Source organism: Halichoerus grypus, chromosome 9 (assembly GCF_964656455.1).
Source record: "Halichoerus grypus chromosome 9, mHalGry1.hap1.1, whole genome shotgun sequence".
Classification (NCBI taxonomy): Eukaryota; Metazoa; Chordata; class Mammalia; order Carnivora; family Phocidae; genus Halichoerus; species Halichoerus grypus.
In genome coordinates, this window is record NC_135720.1 from 101,533,757 (window position 1) to 101,550,299 (window position 16,543).

General features: G+C 37.3%; 1 protein-coding gene across 4 annotated transcripts in view; it reads left to right on the top strand.

Moving 5' to 3' along the window:
• Window positions 1-16,543, top strand: part of PTCHD4 (patched domain containing 4) — a 184,858-nt gene that overhangs the window by 54,924 nt on the left and 113,391 nt on the right. The window lies entirely within an intron of this gene.

The following is a 16,543-nucleotide window of genomic DNA, read 5'->3' on the forward strand; positions in this document are numbered from 1 at the left end:
TCAGTTTGTTTCTCAGAGTCCATAGTCTCTCATGGTTCATCTCCCCCTCCGATTTCTACCCCCCTTCATTTTCCCTTCCTTCTCCTAATGTCCTCCATACTATTCCTTATGTTCCACAAATAAGTGAAACCATATGATAAATTACTTTCTCTGCTTGACTTATTTCACTTAGCATAATCTCCTCCAGTCCCATCCATGTTGATGTAAAAGTTGGGTATTCATCATTTCTGATGGCTGAGTAATATTCCATTGTATATATGGACCACATCTTCTTTATCCATTCATCTGTTGAAGGGCATCTCAGCTCTTTCCACAGTTTGGCTATTGTGGACATTGCTGCTATGAACATTGGGTGCATATGGCCCTTTTTTTCACTACATCTGTGTCTTTGGGGTAAATACCCAAGAGTGCAATTGCTGGGTCATCAAGTAGCTCTATTTTTAATTTTTTGAGGCACCTCCATACTGTTTTCCAAAGTGGCTGTACCAACTTGCATTCCCACCAACAGTGTAATAGGGTTCCCTTTTTCCACAACCTCTCCAACATTTATTGTTTCTTGCCTTGTCAATTTTTGCCATTCTAACTGGTGTAAGGTGGTATCTCAATGTGGTTTTGATTTGAATTTCCCTGATGGCTAATGATGATGAACATTTTTTCATGTGTCTGTTAGCCATTTGTATGTCTCCTTTTGAGAAGTGTCTGTTCATGTATCCTGCAGTTTTAAAACCTGTACTAATTTTATATTTTGTCCTGGTGTCCCCATAAGTAAATTTGTGTCTTTCAAATTGTATGTTCCAGATTTAGGTTTGGAAAGGGAGATGATTATAAGCATAAGTGTTATCTCTGGAAAAGATCTGAGAGGGAAATCCAGACTTCTAATATTTAAAAAAAAAAAACACCTAAAACAATCCCATTTAGCTCCAGCTTAACATGTTTTCTCTATACAAACATAAACCGGTAACAGTGCCACTAATTTAATTTATAACTCATTGTCAGCCTTTTTTTATTTTCCCTTCATTTGCTTTGTGTGAATGTGTTTCCTCTTTCTGGAAGGAGAAATATGGGCTAATATTAAGTATGGGCACCAACCTGTCTCCTACTGTGTCTTGCTGATCTTCTGTGGATAGTTGCCAAAGACATTAATAGCCTTGGTTCACTATTATTTTAGTCTATCTTAAGTTTGCTTTATATGCCAGGAGTCTTAACTTTAGCCATTGGTGATTTTGACAAGAGCTGCTTTGGGGCAGTGCTGAGGAGAATTTAAAGAAGTTCAATAGAGCTTGGAAAATAGGTAATGAAGATGGTGAGTAAAGATAATGGACACATGCACATGACTTGTTTTGTTCAGGTGAACCCAGCATTTCCAGATATGAGACTTTCGTCCATCATCTAAAACTGAGTTCCATATTCATTTATTTATTCACTCATTCAAATATTTATTGAGTACCTATATGTTCCAGGTATTTTGAATTCGAGAGTAAGAGGTATTGAACAGAACTGATCAAGCGGTTGCCTGCATGGATCTTACATTGTAGGCCTGCAAAGGGGAGGCATCTGACAACAAATAAATAAGATAAGAGATATAAAGTACAAAAATAAAACAGGATAAGGGATAAAGAACATAAGCAATAAAAGACTTTCCAGGAAAAAAAAAAAAAAAACTTAAGTAGAGAGCTAAATGAAATGAAGAAGTAGCCATGTGGCAACCTGAGAAAAGAGTATCTCTGACAAAGAGAATGTGCAAAGGCTTTTAGAACAACCTGTCTTGGTGAAATTGAGGAGGCACAATAAAAGGAGTGTGGCTGGAGCACAGTGGGCTACTGTCTGAGTATTACGAGATGGATGTAGGGAGATGGTAGAGAGCCATGTAGGCTCATGTAGGGCACTGAGAACTTATTACTTTTTTTTTAAAGATTTTATTTATTTATTTATTTGGGGGGGGGAAGTGCAGAGGGAGAGGGAGAGAGTCTCAAGCAGATTCCACACTGAGCACAGAGCCCAAAGGGGCTTGATCCCATGACCCTGAGATCATGACCTGAGCTGAAATCAAGAGTCCAATGCTCAACCGACTGAGCCACACAGGCACCCCAGAGAATTTAATACCTTAGATGGAAAGCTATCTGAAGCATTTGCTACAGGAGAGTGTGATCTGCCTTACATTTTATGTGTTTCTTTTTTTAAGATTTTATTTATTTATTTGACAGAGAGAGAGACAGCAAGAGAGGGAACATAAGCAGGGGGAGCAGGAGAGGGAGAAGCATGGGAGCAGGGAGCCTGACTTGGGGATTGATCCCAGGACTCTGGGATCATGACCTGAGCCGAAGGCAGACGCTTAACTGACTGAGACATCCAGGTGCCTCTGCCTTACTTTTTAAAGGCATCTTTGGCTACAACATGGAAATTAGTCTGCGATGGAGCAAGAATGGTTATAGGGAGACTATGTAAGAGGTTATTGCAAAAATCCATGGGCTATAATGGTGGTGACTTGAAATACCATGGGAGCAGAGACAGTGGTAAAAAAGGATTGGACTCAGGATATATATTTGAAAATAAAATTGACAGGATTTGCTGCAGGACTGGGTATGGTATATAAGACAAAGAGGAGTTAAGGATGACCCCAAGCTTTGAGGATCAAATTACTAATAGAAAGCAGTTGCTATTTATTGTCATAGGGAGATCATGATAGGAATAAGTTGGAGAGGAAAATATCAAGAGTTTACTTTTCTACTTGGTAGGTTAGATATACCTATTAAGCATCCAAGTGAGAAAATGTGGGGTTAGCTATATAAGACAGTATGTAGATCAGGCTCAGAAGTAAAATCTGTAAGTTGGAGCTGGAAATATAAATTTTGGATTTATCATGGCATAGCTGATAATGAAAGCCATGGGAACTGGTAAGATCAACTAGAAAGATAAATATAGATAGAAAATAGAAGTCAGAGATCTGAGCCCTGGAACATTCCAATGCTTAGAGATTGGGAAGATGAAGATGATTCAGAAAATGACATTAAGAAGGATGAGGCGGTGAGATAGTAGGGGAATCAAAAGAGAATAATGTCTCAGCAGCCAAGTAAAGAAGGCATTTCCTGAACAGCTAGAGATCAGCTGTTCCAAAAACTTCTAAGCAGTTGTGTCCAATGAGAACTGAGAATTGGTTGTTTGATTTAGCAATCTGAAGGTCATTGGTGACTTTGACCAGAGTTGCTTTGGAGGAGTGCTGAGGGTAATTTAAAGAGGTTCAATAGAGCTTGGAGGATATAAATGAAGACAGTGAGTAATGATAATTTTTCCAAGGAGTTTTGCCTTACAGAGAAATAATGATTGTATGCTAATTGGGATGCACAGCACAGAAAGCTTCATAGTAAAGCAGAGATAGGAAGAAATTGCAGAAACAACGTCATTGAGTAAGAGAGGTGGGACTGGATTCAGAGCACAACCAGAGTCGTTGACTTTATGTAAGAGCATAGACAACTCATCTACAATTAAGGAAAGAGAAGGCAAAATATATGGACAGATCCAGATAGAATGGTACATGTGGGGGTGGGAGCATGTGGAAATTCCCTTCTGTGGCTTCAACTTTGTCAGTAAAATATGAAACAAGTCATCAGCTGAGAATAAATTTGGGGAAGGAGGTGTTGATTTGAGGAAAGTGAAGAGAGTTTAAAAGAGTCACTTTGGAAATTGGAAAACAAATTGAGGAAGAAAAGTTAGGCGAACAGCTAAGAACCACAAGGACCCACTTGAAGTTTATGTTCATGAATTTAAAAAAGAAATCAATTCAGCATGGTTCCTGAGTCAGTGCTCCTCCCCACCCCAGCCATAGATAGCTGCCTGGGGGAAGAGTTGAGTAGTCATTGACATGAATTTAATTGGAAAAAAAAAAACAAAACTCCCAGAAAAAAAAAGAGGGTTTATTGTGTGTGCAAAAGAATGACTATAATAACAGATCATGAAAATTTTACTTGTTAGGGTCAGCTAAACCATGTTGCAGTAACAAATAATGCCTTAAGTCTAGTTGGATTAACATAACAAAGATCGATTTCTTGCTTACACCTCAGTTTAGTGTGGGTCATGAAGCTTTCCTTGGGAACTCTCTTCTAGCAAAGATTCAGGGATCTAGGATGCCTCTGTGGTGCAACATCTTGTCTTCCCATAGTTTGTGGCCCCAGCTGTGTACATAGAAAAGTGAACAGTTAGAGAAAACACACCTACTTATAACTACCTTGTACTCAAAGTTATAGTTACTTCTCATCATATTCTATTAGCCAGAACTACACATATGGCCATAAGCTAGCTCAAGGAAATACAGAAAATGTAGGAGAGTAAATGGATTATTTAATGGGTATCAACTGTCTCTCCCACATAAACTAAGCCAAACAAGAAAGGTAATGAGGATTTCTTCCCATTGTCATCATAGTGAAAAACTGATAGGGTCAAAATATTATGATTTTCTGTGAAATCAAAAAATTGCTTTAGGTTGAAGTCTATTCTGGTTATCAATTGCTGTATAACAAATACCACAAGACTTCATAGTGTAAAACAACTTTTTATTATTTTGTTATATATTATTTATGTAACATTATTTTATTATGTTCATGGATTCTGTGGGTTAGTACTTTGGAAGGGCACAGTGAGGTCAGTTTTTCCCATCTCCATTATGTCTAGAGCCTCAGCTGAGGGTAACTTAAATTTCCAAAGTCTGGAACAGCTGGGGCTAAACAGCCACTTCTAAGATGCTGTCTTTGCTCACATGGCTGCTACCAAGTCTGGGATTCCTGAAGGAGAATCTCAGCTGGGAATTTTGAGCATAGCATCTAAATGTGTCCTGTCCAGTATGGTGTTCTCAAGGCAGTCAGATTTCTTATGTGAAGACTCAGGGCTCCAAGAAAAAGTGTTGCAAGAGACCAAAGCAAAAATCACAGAGCTGAGCCTAGACACAGAAGTTGCATAGTATCACATCAGCCATATTCTACTGACTGTGTGCCATTCACAAAGGCTACCCCAGATTCAAGAGCAAGGTAGTGGGACTCCACCTCTCGAGAGAGTGGCAGAGAGTTGAGAGAGAGGCAGAGTCACATTGCTGAAGAACATGTGGAATGGTTATGGTTCTGGCCATCTTTGGAAAATGCAATCTGCCACACGGTCATAATATGAGTGAGCTGGAAAGGAAAGAGGTGGATTCTAGAGATGTTTGATGTAAAGGTTTTAAGAAGAGATTATTATTTATGAAAATGACTATGATTTGATCATTTTGAGCTGGGACACAAATGCAGAATTGAAGATATTATGAGTTCAAAGGACCAAGAGGCCTGAGTATAGAATGGATATTCCCTGTGGAATTTGAAGTCATGAAAAATTATGACAACAGTTGTGATGGCCACTGACACACTGAGAGTTCCATGTTAAATCTTAGGAAATGAGAGAAATTGATCCTGAGGTCTGTAAATGAATACCAAAAAAAAAAGAATAATTTGCATAGTACATGGCCCACATTCAAAGAAGTAGGTGTTTTTCAGGAAGACAAACAATATCTTTGACTTCTCATGGGTTATAGATAGCACCTATAAAACTGTCAGGTCCAGTAGCACAGGAGGAGTGGGAGAACAAAGTGGCCTACAATGGGAGGGCCAGGAAAGCAGTGTAATCAGGGGATGGCCAGCTTTTATTAGAGCAAGAAGCTAAGGATTATATTTGGGGAAGAGATTTTGGAGGTAGAGAACCTTGGTGATAACAGACTGAGTTCCAGGGGGAAGATGGGAGGGATGAGAAATTGATCAGATCAGGGGATGTACATATCTGTATAGGAATGAGAGTCCCCAGCAAAGCCCAGGGAATCATGGGCCTTTGTGATTGCTCTGTGAGGGGAGGTATATGACTTGACAGTAGTACCAGTGGTCCCACCTGGCAGAGTCATTCTGTTACCTTGTAAGTCAGATCATATCACTTACCTGCTCAAAATCCTTTAACAGCTTCCCATCTAAGCCAAATTTAATGGACACAAACATTCAGTGATCTCCAAAGACCCAACAAAGCTGGCATCTGCTACCCCTCTGACCTCAGGTTCAACCTCTCTATACCTGGAAAGCTCTTCCTCAGATACCTGCAGACTTGTTTCCTTACCTCCTGCAGGTTTTTATGCAAATGTCACCTTCTTCATGAGGACTCACCTGGCCACTCTGTCCCAAACGACAAGCACCTCACCAGTGCTTCCAGTCTCCCTCTCTGTTTCAGGTTTCTCCTTAGAGCTCATCATTATCTAATATACAATATAATATACCTTTGGACTTGTTCATTATCTGTCTCCTGGTAATGGAATGTAAGTCCCAAAAGAATGTAAATTTTCATTGTCCCATTTACTGCTTTTTTCCAGCACTTAAAACACTACTTGGCCGAGGGTAGGCATTCAAAAAACATATATGGAACTAAGGAATAAATGGTCTCTCAGTGTTTCTCAAATGGGTTATGATTTATTAGAATCACTAAATCAATTTAGTGTATCATGATCCACATTTATTTCACTTAAGGGGAAGAAAAGAGAATAGAAAGGAATAGGAAATATCAGAAGGTGTTGCACAAAGAAAAGTGTTATTGCATCATATATTGTTTCAGTTTAATATATATGTGTATAATCGATCACAATGTAAGATGATTTCCCTAATGTGTGCCACAGTCAAAAATTTTAGAAAAACACTCTAGAAAATTTGTTGAACTAATGTCTTAAGTAGATTATGGTGATAGGTGGGGATTTATTGATGGGGAGCCAACTGGGAGAACCCATCAGAAGCATATGTAGCTGCTCATCTGGGTTGGTTCTGCAGGAGACAGTATCAGGACTTAGGAAGGGGAGGGTTTTGCCAGGGACTTAAGGTGTTACTTCCTGGGCACTGCTATTTCCCTGGAGAAGAACCAGCATAGTATTTAGCACACAATGGGCCCTCTAAGGACTTGATGGTTGGTTAAAGTTTTTTAATGATTATGTTATGGTATTGGAAATATTTCTCAGTAAGTTGGTTTTACCACAAGACCTGTTTTACATGGGGTATTAAGTCATCAAAAGCCTTCCCAAAGTAGCTCTTTGCTGGAAGAGACAAGACCTATTATTGTGACATCAAGAATGTTCAATTGGAGCTATTTCTCAGCCACATTAATTGCAGCCACCTTGCTTTTGGTAATTAACGGTTACTTCCTTTGGGGTAAGGGTTGGCCAATGATGTAAAAATATCCCCATGCTTATGGCTTGGAGTCAGAAGACTTGGAGTCTAGTTCAGTCCCTGCCTCTTGTCTGCTAGGGGACTTCTCCCTGGGCCTCCCATGTTTTCTCTTTCGTAAGATGAAGAAGTTGGACTGATGGTCTTAACATCTCTTCCACCTTTATTCTTTAATTAATGAATCTTTTATTTGACACTTAGGGTAAATGTCATCTTATTTTCTGGATTTTGAGTTCATTGGGAGATAGAATGGGTCAGTGTCTAGTCCAAAGTGCCCATAGTAAGCATTTTGCAAACATTGGGTTATTGATGGCTCTTTAACTGTTAGAATTCATAGAGCAAGAAAAGTCTGAACTTTTGGTTGTTTTTAGCTTGGCTATTTTAATGTCCCTATTTTTTCTGTTATTCCTTAGTTCTAATTTTCTTATATTGATATCTATTCTCCTTTTGTAGCTTTTAAAATGGACTCCCTGGGACAGAAGTTTCTCATAAGTTAAGACATTATCTCACTAATTGGTTTTTGTAGACCTTTTAAAGGAGGTGGGAAGGGAACACATTTTGGCATAACAAGTAAGAAGTTGAATTTTATGCCAAGCATTTCAGGTAGCATTGAATAGTATGTACTTTTTATTGTACACACTGTCCAACATTAGTAGTAATTATATCCTGACTCCTTAAGATTCTGCATTTTCTTTGGAATCCACCTCCATCTATTGCACTTTTTAGTGCAAACAAGCTTCCTCCCGTGGTAGTTAGAGTTTTGGAATGACGAAGAGTACTGTTACATAACACAATTTACTCAGGGTGAGAAGCTTATGGACTCATTTTGGTGGTACTGTTTATCTTAAGGGTAGCTGATGCTAGTTTAGACTTTTAAAATGAAAAGATTTGTAAATATGCCTCATGCTGCTAATATCCTCTGCTCTTGCTTTTTACCTCTTGAATCAGATAGTGAATCAGTCTTGAGTATTTAAGCAGATAGGGAAGTGTGAAAGACATCCATTTATTCAGCATATGGTAGAACTATTACTGTGTCAGGTACTATCACTTCTCCAGCATGGACATCTAAGCCTTCCTCAAATACATTTCCATCACAAGCCACTTGAGCTGTCCTCATTAATTGAAGTTGACCTGACTGCCATGTCAGAATGTTCCAAGAAAAAATATTCCTAACGCCCGAAAGCTACAGTTAGCAACCAGAATCGGGATTTTCTGCAGTGCTGCATGAAGGTAAATGCTGTAATTTAAACTAGAAATTTTAAAAAATTAAAACAAATGAATAAACTAGAAACTTGAACGGTGAAAATACATTCAGGCTTATGCCATAACTTTTCTGAGGAAAAATAAAGTCCCATCCAGAAAAAAAAAAAAAAAATCATTTAAAAACTGGATACTTACTTTCTAGATTCAGTTATTTTCAAGCCAATATTTTCGTACCCAATCACCTAACAAAAAAGGACAATTAGCAGAGAAAAATGAGAAAATTCTTCTGTTGATTTGAGGATGCTAGTGGCAAGCCTTTGGCTTCTAAGAATTGAAGAATCCCTGTGTACTGATTCCCACCTGCCTTCCTGGAACAATGTGGTTTATGTATGCATCAAATATGTGTCTTATTGGTTGATTTCTTTTGTAATGATAGAATAATGCCTTCATCCAGACCCAGGCAAAACTATTATTCAAGCTTCAGTTTACAAATCCCACTGTGTACCCTTAGAGAAATTATAATCCTGAGTTTAAATTTAATATAAAGAAGATGTTGCTATTTCTCCTGCTTCCTCACCTTGGCTTGGCCTAAATGGAATAAGACTGTCCTGACCAGTGATATTTTTAGTGACTGTTTACAGAGAGTGGAACATCCTAATTAAATATTGTATTTCATAATATAAATCAGTAAAGTATTAGTTAAGAATATTTCCTAATAGTATTTGAGATGACATAATAAAAAGCATGGAATATAACCATAATAGTCAATGATACACACCAAATAATGAAGAAAAGGAGATAATTTTATCAGAAAGAAGTGGGTGTTAGAATAGGTTTGTCAACGTTAAAAGCAAAAACTGCCATTTATTTTAGCAGCAAAGGATGGGTTTATTTAGGAAAAAAAAAGAAAATTTCAATCCTGGACAAACAACCTGTGGCAAAACTGTAGGCAAGTCCTGGAAACAAAGGAAAGGTACACTTTTTAAGGAGAAAAGTGTAAGTTGGAAAGGCTGTTATAAACTAAATGTCTGTTGGAGTAAACTAGAAGTTGGAAGCATGGTGACTTTTCACTGGCTGAACTATGGGGGAGGGGCAGATGAAAGCATTTCTTTCTTTAGCAGGCATAATAAAGTAGTATCCAGGTGCAAGGTCAAGTCCATCTCTTCGTGTTGGGTCTGCAATTGACTAAGAGCAGTAAGGTTGAGAGCTCTCCTTGCCAAAACCTCCCGACTCCGTATTAGTGAGGTTACCCATTACCAATTTTCACAAGTTAAGCTACTACTTATCAGGAAAAAAAGGAAGCAGGTGAGTTAGATGGCTCATTTCACTGAACTAAAACCATTCGAGATCACACATACACAGAGACCACTAAAAGGCACCTAACTTGTAGATTTTGGAGTGAAACTGTGATGACTATAATGAGGACTCATTATAATACTTAACAGTAAATTGATGGATTCACTCTATAATTCTGTCACCTTGCCCTTGCTTTCTTGTGCCTTGGTCAAGGGTCAGAGCAACTTCATATACTTTACCGTGTTGGCACGACATTTCAGAAATAATAAGTGCTCAATAATTATTTCTTGAAAGAATGACTTGTAATCCTCTAGCTCATAGCAAGGATAAAGGTTAACTTTTTAGAAATAGATATGAATCTGTGTATGAAATTGTATGTGTTCTTTTAAAATTTTGGGAATAATGATTTTTAAACAAAGCAATTGAAAATGGTTATGTAATGAGAGGATTTGGGATTTCCAAATATAAAAGTTTAGTCTAAATGTTGTATTATTTGTTTGGTGCTTCATGCAACTTAAAAGCATTCCCATGGCCTTTTTATCATGACGATGGCTTCTTTATTTTCCCAGAGATACGTGGGCAGCTGTTTCTATTAAATAAGGAAATAAAATCACCAGAACTGTTCTCAAGTCTGTTAGGAATCCAAGATCAGAGCCTGTATTACTTAATTTTTTCTCCCAGATTCCTTGACTCTGTTGAATGTTCTCAAACTGAGACTCCTTGGGATGTGTGAGGACTATGGACCTTGGAAAGAACTGAGCCAGCAAAATTCCTGGCTATTGCTTCCTGCTTGTGACCATGCACTTCACTCTGATTTTTTTTTTTTTTTTTTTACATGACAAGTTACCATGAAGATTCAGTTTGAGGAGAAATTTCTGTGGATTAAAAAACAAACAAGCAAATGTTTGAAAACTGCCAGTTCTCTACCGTTCCATAGTGCCTCCTTCATAACATAATGGAAGGCAGAAACTAAACTTGAGATGAACTAAATTTATTTTGCAGCCTGGGTGGCTTTGCTTTGATCAACTGTTATATCCACATATTTCCTCTAGTTATCTTATTGAAGTATTTCTAGAAGTGTGATTTCTACTTAAGACTAACTTTCTCTCCTGTAGACAACTTAACCTATTTTTAAGATTCAGAAAATCCAAAGGGATGGAGGCAATGAGGTTGTATGGTTGCCAGAGAAAACTGAGTGAGACTGCCAAGAGACTCCAAAGGGTAGAATTATTTGTAATTTTACTGTATTCCAGGGCTAAAATGTCTGTCTTATAGGTCATTAAATTGTATTGCAAAGGCACAGTGGGAAAACTACACTCTCAATGAAAGCATCCCATCTACTAAGTTGACAAGAGATAATATTAGCCAAAATCTCTGTTCTGGTAACCTTTCCAAAAAATGGTCTACATATATCCCCTTACAAGGTTTTCTTTTCTCAAGATATATGAAAAAAGACCAATTTTTACTCAGAAGGCTTTGTGATGAACATAAATTAAAACACAATGATATCTGATGAATTTGAATGCTGCCAAACTGCCCACCCATGCCTTCAAGATTTGGTGTCATTCTTCCCTGGAAAGTTTTGTGTACACGGTACAGTTACTCACATTGTTAGACCTTATCATTCTATATTGGCTACCTCCTTTGTTTGATAAGCTTTATCTATATGATGACTCTATATCACTGAATATGATAGCAAATGAATTAAGTAAATAGTGTTTCTGTTGAGACTAGAAATAATCTGTGGATTATTTATTGATCGGATGAGTTTAGTCCTCAGAAAGTCACCATCTTTTTATGTTTTCCAAGTGTTTGAGGTTCATCCTTTCTGTTCCCCCTGTGAACTTTATATGATATTTTTCTTTTGGGTTGTGTTATTTACTCCAGTCTGTTTATCCCTTTGCCCATTCTGCTAATTCTTTCTAATCCTATCCTGAAAGATGAAAACCCGAAAGCAGTAGCACATTATGTGAGAATTCCTATATTCACCCATCCTACCCAAACACCATTACCAACATACCATCTACTCACTCTGCTCAACAGTGCTGTGTTTCTCTAGCAGTCTGGCCAAGGAAGAGATGTCTGTCAAAAGAAACCCATGGGCTTACTTTCTATGAGCTTCTAATTATCTCCTTCACATTGTTTGCTCTGACCAAAACCAAACTGCTATATGTCTAAACCCAAAGGCCGTTTCTTGTCTCATGTTGTTCCTTTTTCCAGAAATTTCCTTGTATATCTCCCTTGTTCTGATTCTCAAAGCTTAAATGTCTCTTGCTCTATGGCATTTTTTACTGACTTCAAACCCAAGAATGACTGGTTTCCTTTTTTGCCTTCTCTGTACCCTTGTTTGCATGCCTATCTTCAATTCTATACTAGGCTACAAAGCCTACATTAGAAAGGATCGACTTACTGTTTTTGTATCCTCAGCAACCAGCAGTGGGCCTAGCACAATGTAGGAAGTAATTTAAAATTATTTTCAGACTGACTGAATGAAGGCTGGCTCTGCCTTACTGACCCACTGTACGTAACTGGCCATTGCCCTGGGTTCCTCGCATAGCACTTGTTCTGGTTACTCCAGTTTGCCCCCATCCATTTCATCGTCACCAATACATTTTCTTCTCTATCCTTCTCTTCTCTGATCTTTGCTCCAGAAGGCTGACTCCTATGGACTGCTGCACCAAGGTTCCCATGTCCTCTGGCTTTGCACTGAGTTTGGCCAATGAGAGGCATGACCAGGAGGTAGTAGGGCAGAAAAAGAAAGGTCAATGTCTTTCTTTCCTGCTCCTTCCCTCTCCACTCTGGCACTATTTTTTCTGACAACTTTACCCTCTGCCAGGCAGCCACTCCCTATCTACAACTGTTACTGGACGTTGGTAATACTATTTCTTCCCTTTATTCCTTTAGACTTTAAAGTGGTAACTTTTAAGAGCTTCCTGGTCTTGATTGTCTCTAGATACCTCAACATCCCTTGTTTTTGGCTTTGCCCATATGTTAGTAAGTCTCTCAATTAAGGTCTATATTTCTACCACCTGAGGGATTTCTACATCCTTCCAAGCCTCTCAATCTCTTGCTAGATACCATACAGCCACCCAGTATCTTGCCGGATCTGAAGTCCTGCCCTGAAGTCCAATTGCCTGCCTTAATTTGCTGCCTAGCTCTTGCTAACCAACCTTCTTCAAGAGCACTGGATCCTATTCTCTACCAACCAACTCCTGGCCATCAATGGACCTAGGAGCAGTCTGCATCTCCCACCTGAACTTGATTATCAGTGACATCAGCTGCTATATTTGGCCGGCCATTTTGGACGTCTTAAATTCACCATGTCCTTGGGACATTGTGCATTGTATTTCTATTTAGAGGCCAGTCTTGTGTAAGGATTCATTTCCCTTACTTTTATAATTCCTGTATATTCCTATAATTCTTTACTTTCTCCAACAGGTTGAAGTCTTGAGGCATACAAGCTTCCTAAGCAGATTTATTTTTGTATCCTATATGGCTATTTTGATATGTCTCCTTTGAGAAAGACCCTAAAGAAGAATTTTCAAACGTACATGGTTTTACCATCACCCTTGGTAAAACCTGGGGCTGGCATTAATAGAGGCTATGCCCTCCACGAAGCAAGAATGAGAAATTATTTCATTGGAGAATTCCGTATCATCATAATCATTTTTAGGTCACAGTGGCTATTTTTTTCCTTGTACCTACTTTAAGCTAAAAGTAGTTTGATATAAAATTGTTGCCTTGCAGTCAGATTTTCCAAATATATATAAAAAGAGCTTTCCTGTCCTTGTTTTGTGCCGTGGTGCTTGTGCTTTTGCAACTGAAAATAGCATTGGCGCTCTTTCCTGGCACATTACTCTGCAAGCTTCCATCTAATTTGCTGTCCATATTCACCCTGAAATCCTTTTAAGCATTGCTGCTTTCCAAGTATTTCCTTCTTATTGAGTATCTATGTCTCACTTTCCACAAAGCTATTCTTTTTCCATTTTCAAGGTTGACACATATCCTTCTACCAACCTCTCTTCTCTCTTTGAAACCCTCTTTTATATTCCTAAGTGGTAGAGAGTTTTTCTATTCATTTTTTCCTTATTTCCCAAACAATGTATATTATAGGAAAACAGTGAAAGAGAAAGTACAAAACCACCACCCAGAGATAACTGATAAAAATTTCAAGTGTATCTTTTGACTATATCTCTGTATCTATAGATAGATAAATACGTAGATCTTTACAACAAAACAAATGCAGTCTGCTTTTTCATTTAATAAATCAAGAATTTCCATACATGCAGAAACTGTATAAAACCTGTATGTGTACTATTTTTACTAATAGTTATATGTTAACACTGGTGTGACTACTGCTCAGATTAAGAAATAGAACATCACCAGCATTCCTAAAGCCTCTTGAGTTTCTTTTTCTAGTCACCTACCCGCCTTGTTATAACCATTATCCTGACTTTTAAGGTAATGAGCTCTTAGCTTTTCTTTATAGTTTCACCCATGTTATAATGTGCATACAAATATATATTATTATATTTTCTTGGTGAACTAAGTATTTTATCAATATAAACTGATTTTCCATCTCTAGAAATGGTTTTTGCTTTAAAATCTATTTTCTGATATTAATATAGCTCATCAGAATCTTTTGCTCATATTTATTAAGTATGTTTTTCTATTCTTTTAGGATCAACATTTTTGTTTTTTCAGATTTCCATATATGTCTTATAAATTGCAGATCATTAAATGTGGAGATTCTTCCAGCCTAATGATTTTTGTCTTTTAGCTGAGGAACTTAGTCCCTTCAGTCCCTTTAATACAATTTCAGATGTCTTCAGATTTAAATCTACCATTTTGCTTTGTGCTTTCTAATTGTCTTATATGTCCCATATATTTCTATTGATATATATTTTACTCTCTTTTAAACCATCTTTTGAATTGAATTAGTATATTTTATTATTTCATTTTTTTTCTGTTTGCAACTTTGAAAGTTAAATGTATGTTTCCAATTTTGTGATTCCTCTAGAAATCACAGTATTCATACTTAACAAAATCTAAAATTTACCAAAACCCGGGCACCTGGGTGGTTCAGATGGTTAAATGTCTGCCTTCGGCTCAGGTCATGATCCCAGGGTCCTGGGATCAAACCCCACATTGGGCTCCTGGCTCAGCAGGGAGCCTGCTTCTCCCTCTCCCTCTGCCTCTCTCCCTGTTCATGTGCTCTCTCTCTCTCTCTGTATCTCTGTGTCTCAAATGAATAAATAAAATCTTTTTAATAAATAAATAAATAAATAAATAAAATTTACCAAAACCTTCATATGTCTTTCTTCTATAAAAAAGTACATCACATGAACTCCATTGAAACCCCTCCTGACTTAAATGTTATTTCTGTCCAGCTCTTTAATTCTGATGTTATTATGTAACCTCACTGGACATTATTATTTCTTCTTTATATAGTTCATGGTCTTTTACTTTTACCCCCATACTTACTGATTTTTTGATTATTATTTCTTTTTGCATCTTAAACGTTTTATCTGAAATCCCTTTCTCCTTTCTAACAGAAATTGTTTACTATGTTTAAAGATGTTCTGTTAGTGAAAAATTCTCTGTTTTTTGTTTTTCTGAACATGTCTTTTATCCCTTATATTTGAAAGTTATTTTTGCTGGGTATAGAATTATTTCACTACATTGAAGTTGATGATTCTCCATCACTTTTATTCTATTGTTGTTTCCCCTGATTGCTTTTAAGACTGTTTTTTGTCTTTGGTTTTCTGTAGTTTCACTAGGATATGTTAATATGTGGCTTTCTTTGTATTTGTCTCACTGACAATTCACTAAACCTCTTGATTTCATGGATTATTGTCTTTTTTAAATTCTAAAAAAAACCTGCCACGCTTTTATCTATTGAAATATTATTTTTATGTTATTCTTTTTTCTTCTTCTTGAACTCCAATCAAACATATGTTATAATTCACATGTCTCTTACCTTCCTTTTTGTATTTTCCCTTCATCTCTCTGTGCTACGTTCTGAATAATGTCTTCTGTTTGACAGAATAGTTTACTAATTTTCTCTTTTGCTGCATGCTTGGTCTGAATGTTTGTGTCCCCTACAAATTCACATGTTGAAATCTTAACCCCCAAGGTAATGGTCAATATTACCATTATTACCAGGGGTAGAAGGCTGGCCCCTCATGATTAGTATTAGTGTACTTACCACAGACACCTCAGAGAACTTGCTTTTCCCCTCTACTATGTGAGGGACACAATGAAAAGGGTCCATATATGAACCAGGAATTGTTCTCTCCAGACATCAAATCTCTTGGACTTTCCCACCTCCAGAGCTGTAAGAAATAAATGTTTGTGGCTTGCAAACCAACCAGTTTATGTGATTGTTGTTATAGTGTCCTCATTGGACTAAAACACTGCACCTAGACAGTTGCTAAAATACCTATTAAATTTTTAAATGTTTATTATTGGATTTCTTTAGATGTCTATAAGTTTGAGTTTATTCTTCTTTGAGTCTCCTATGTCTAGATCTGTTTACTGTTATCTGAATATACTTTCAAAGTCATATATATTTTAATACAGTAAGCATAACCTAAGCTTTTTATAATCATTCTATTATCAAAGGTCTCCATCACTCTTCTGCTGTCTGTTATTTGTACAGGTCTAAAATCAATCACCTTGTTTTCTTGTGTGCCTAGTTAATTATGAGTGTGTGGTAGGCATGATTCTTGAAAAAAATTCATGGGTGTTTTCAGACTCCTGTGATGGTATTCTTTCTTCCAAAGAAGCTCTGTGTTTATGTTTGTATCTGTCTAGCACCTGGGGACACTACTAAT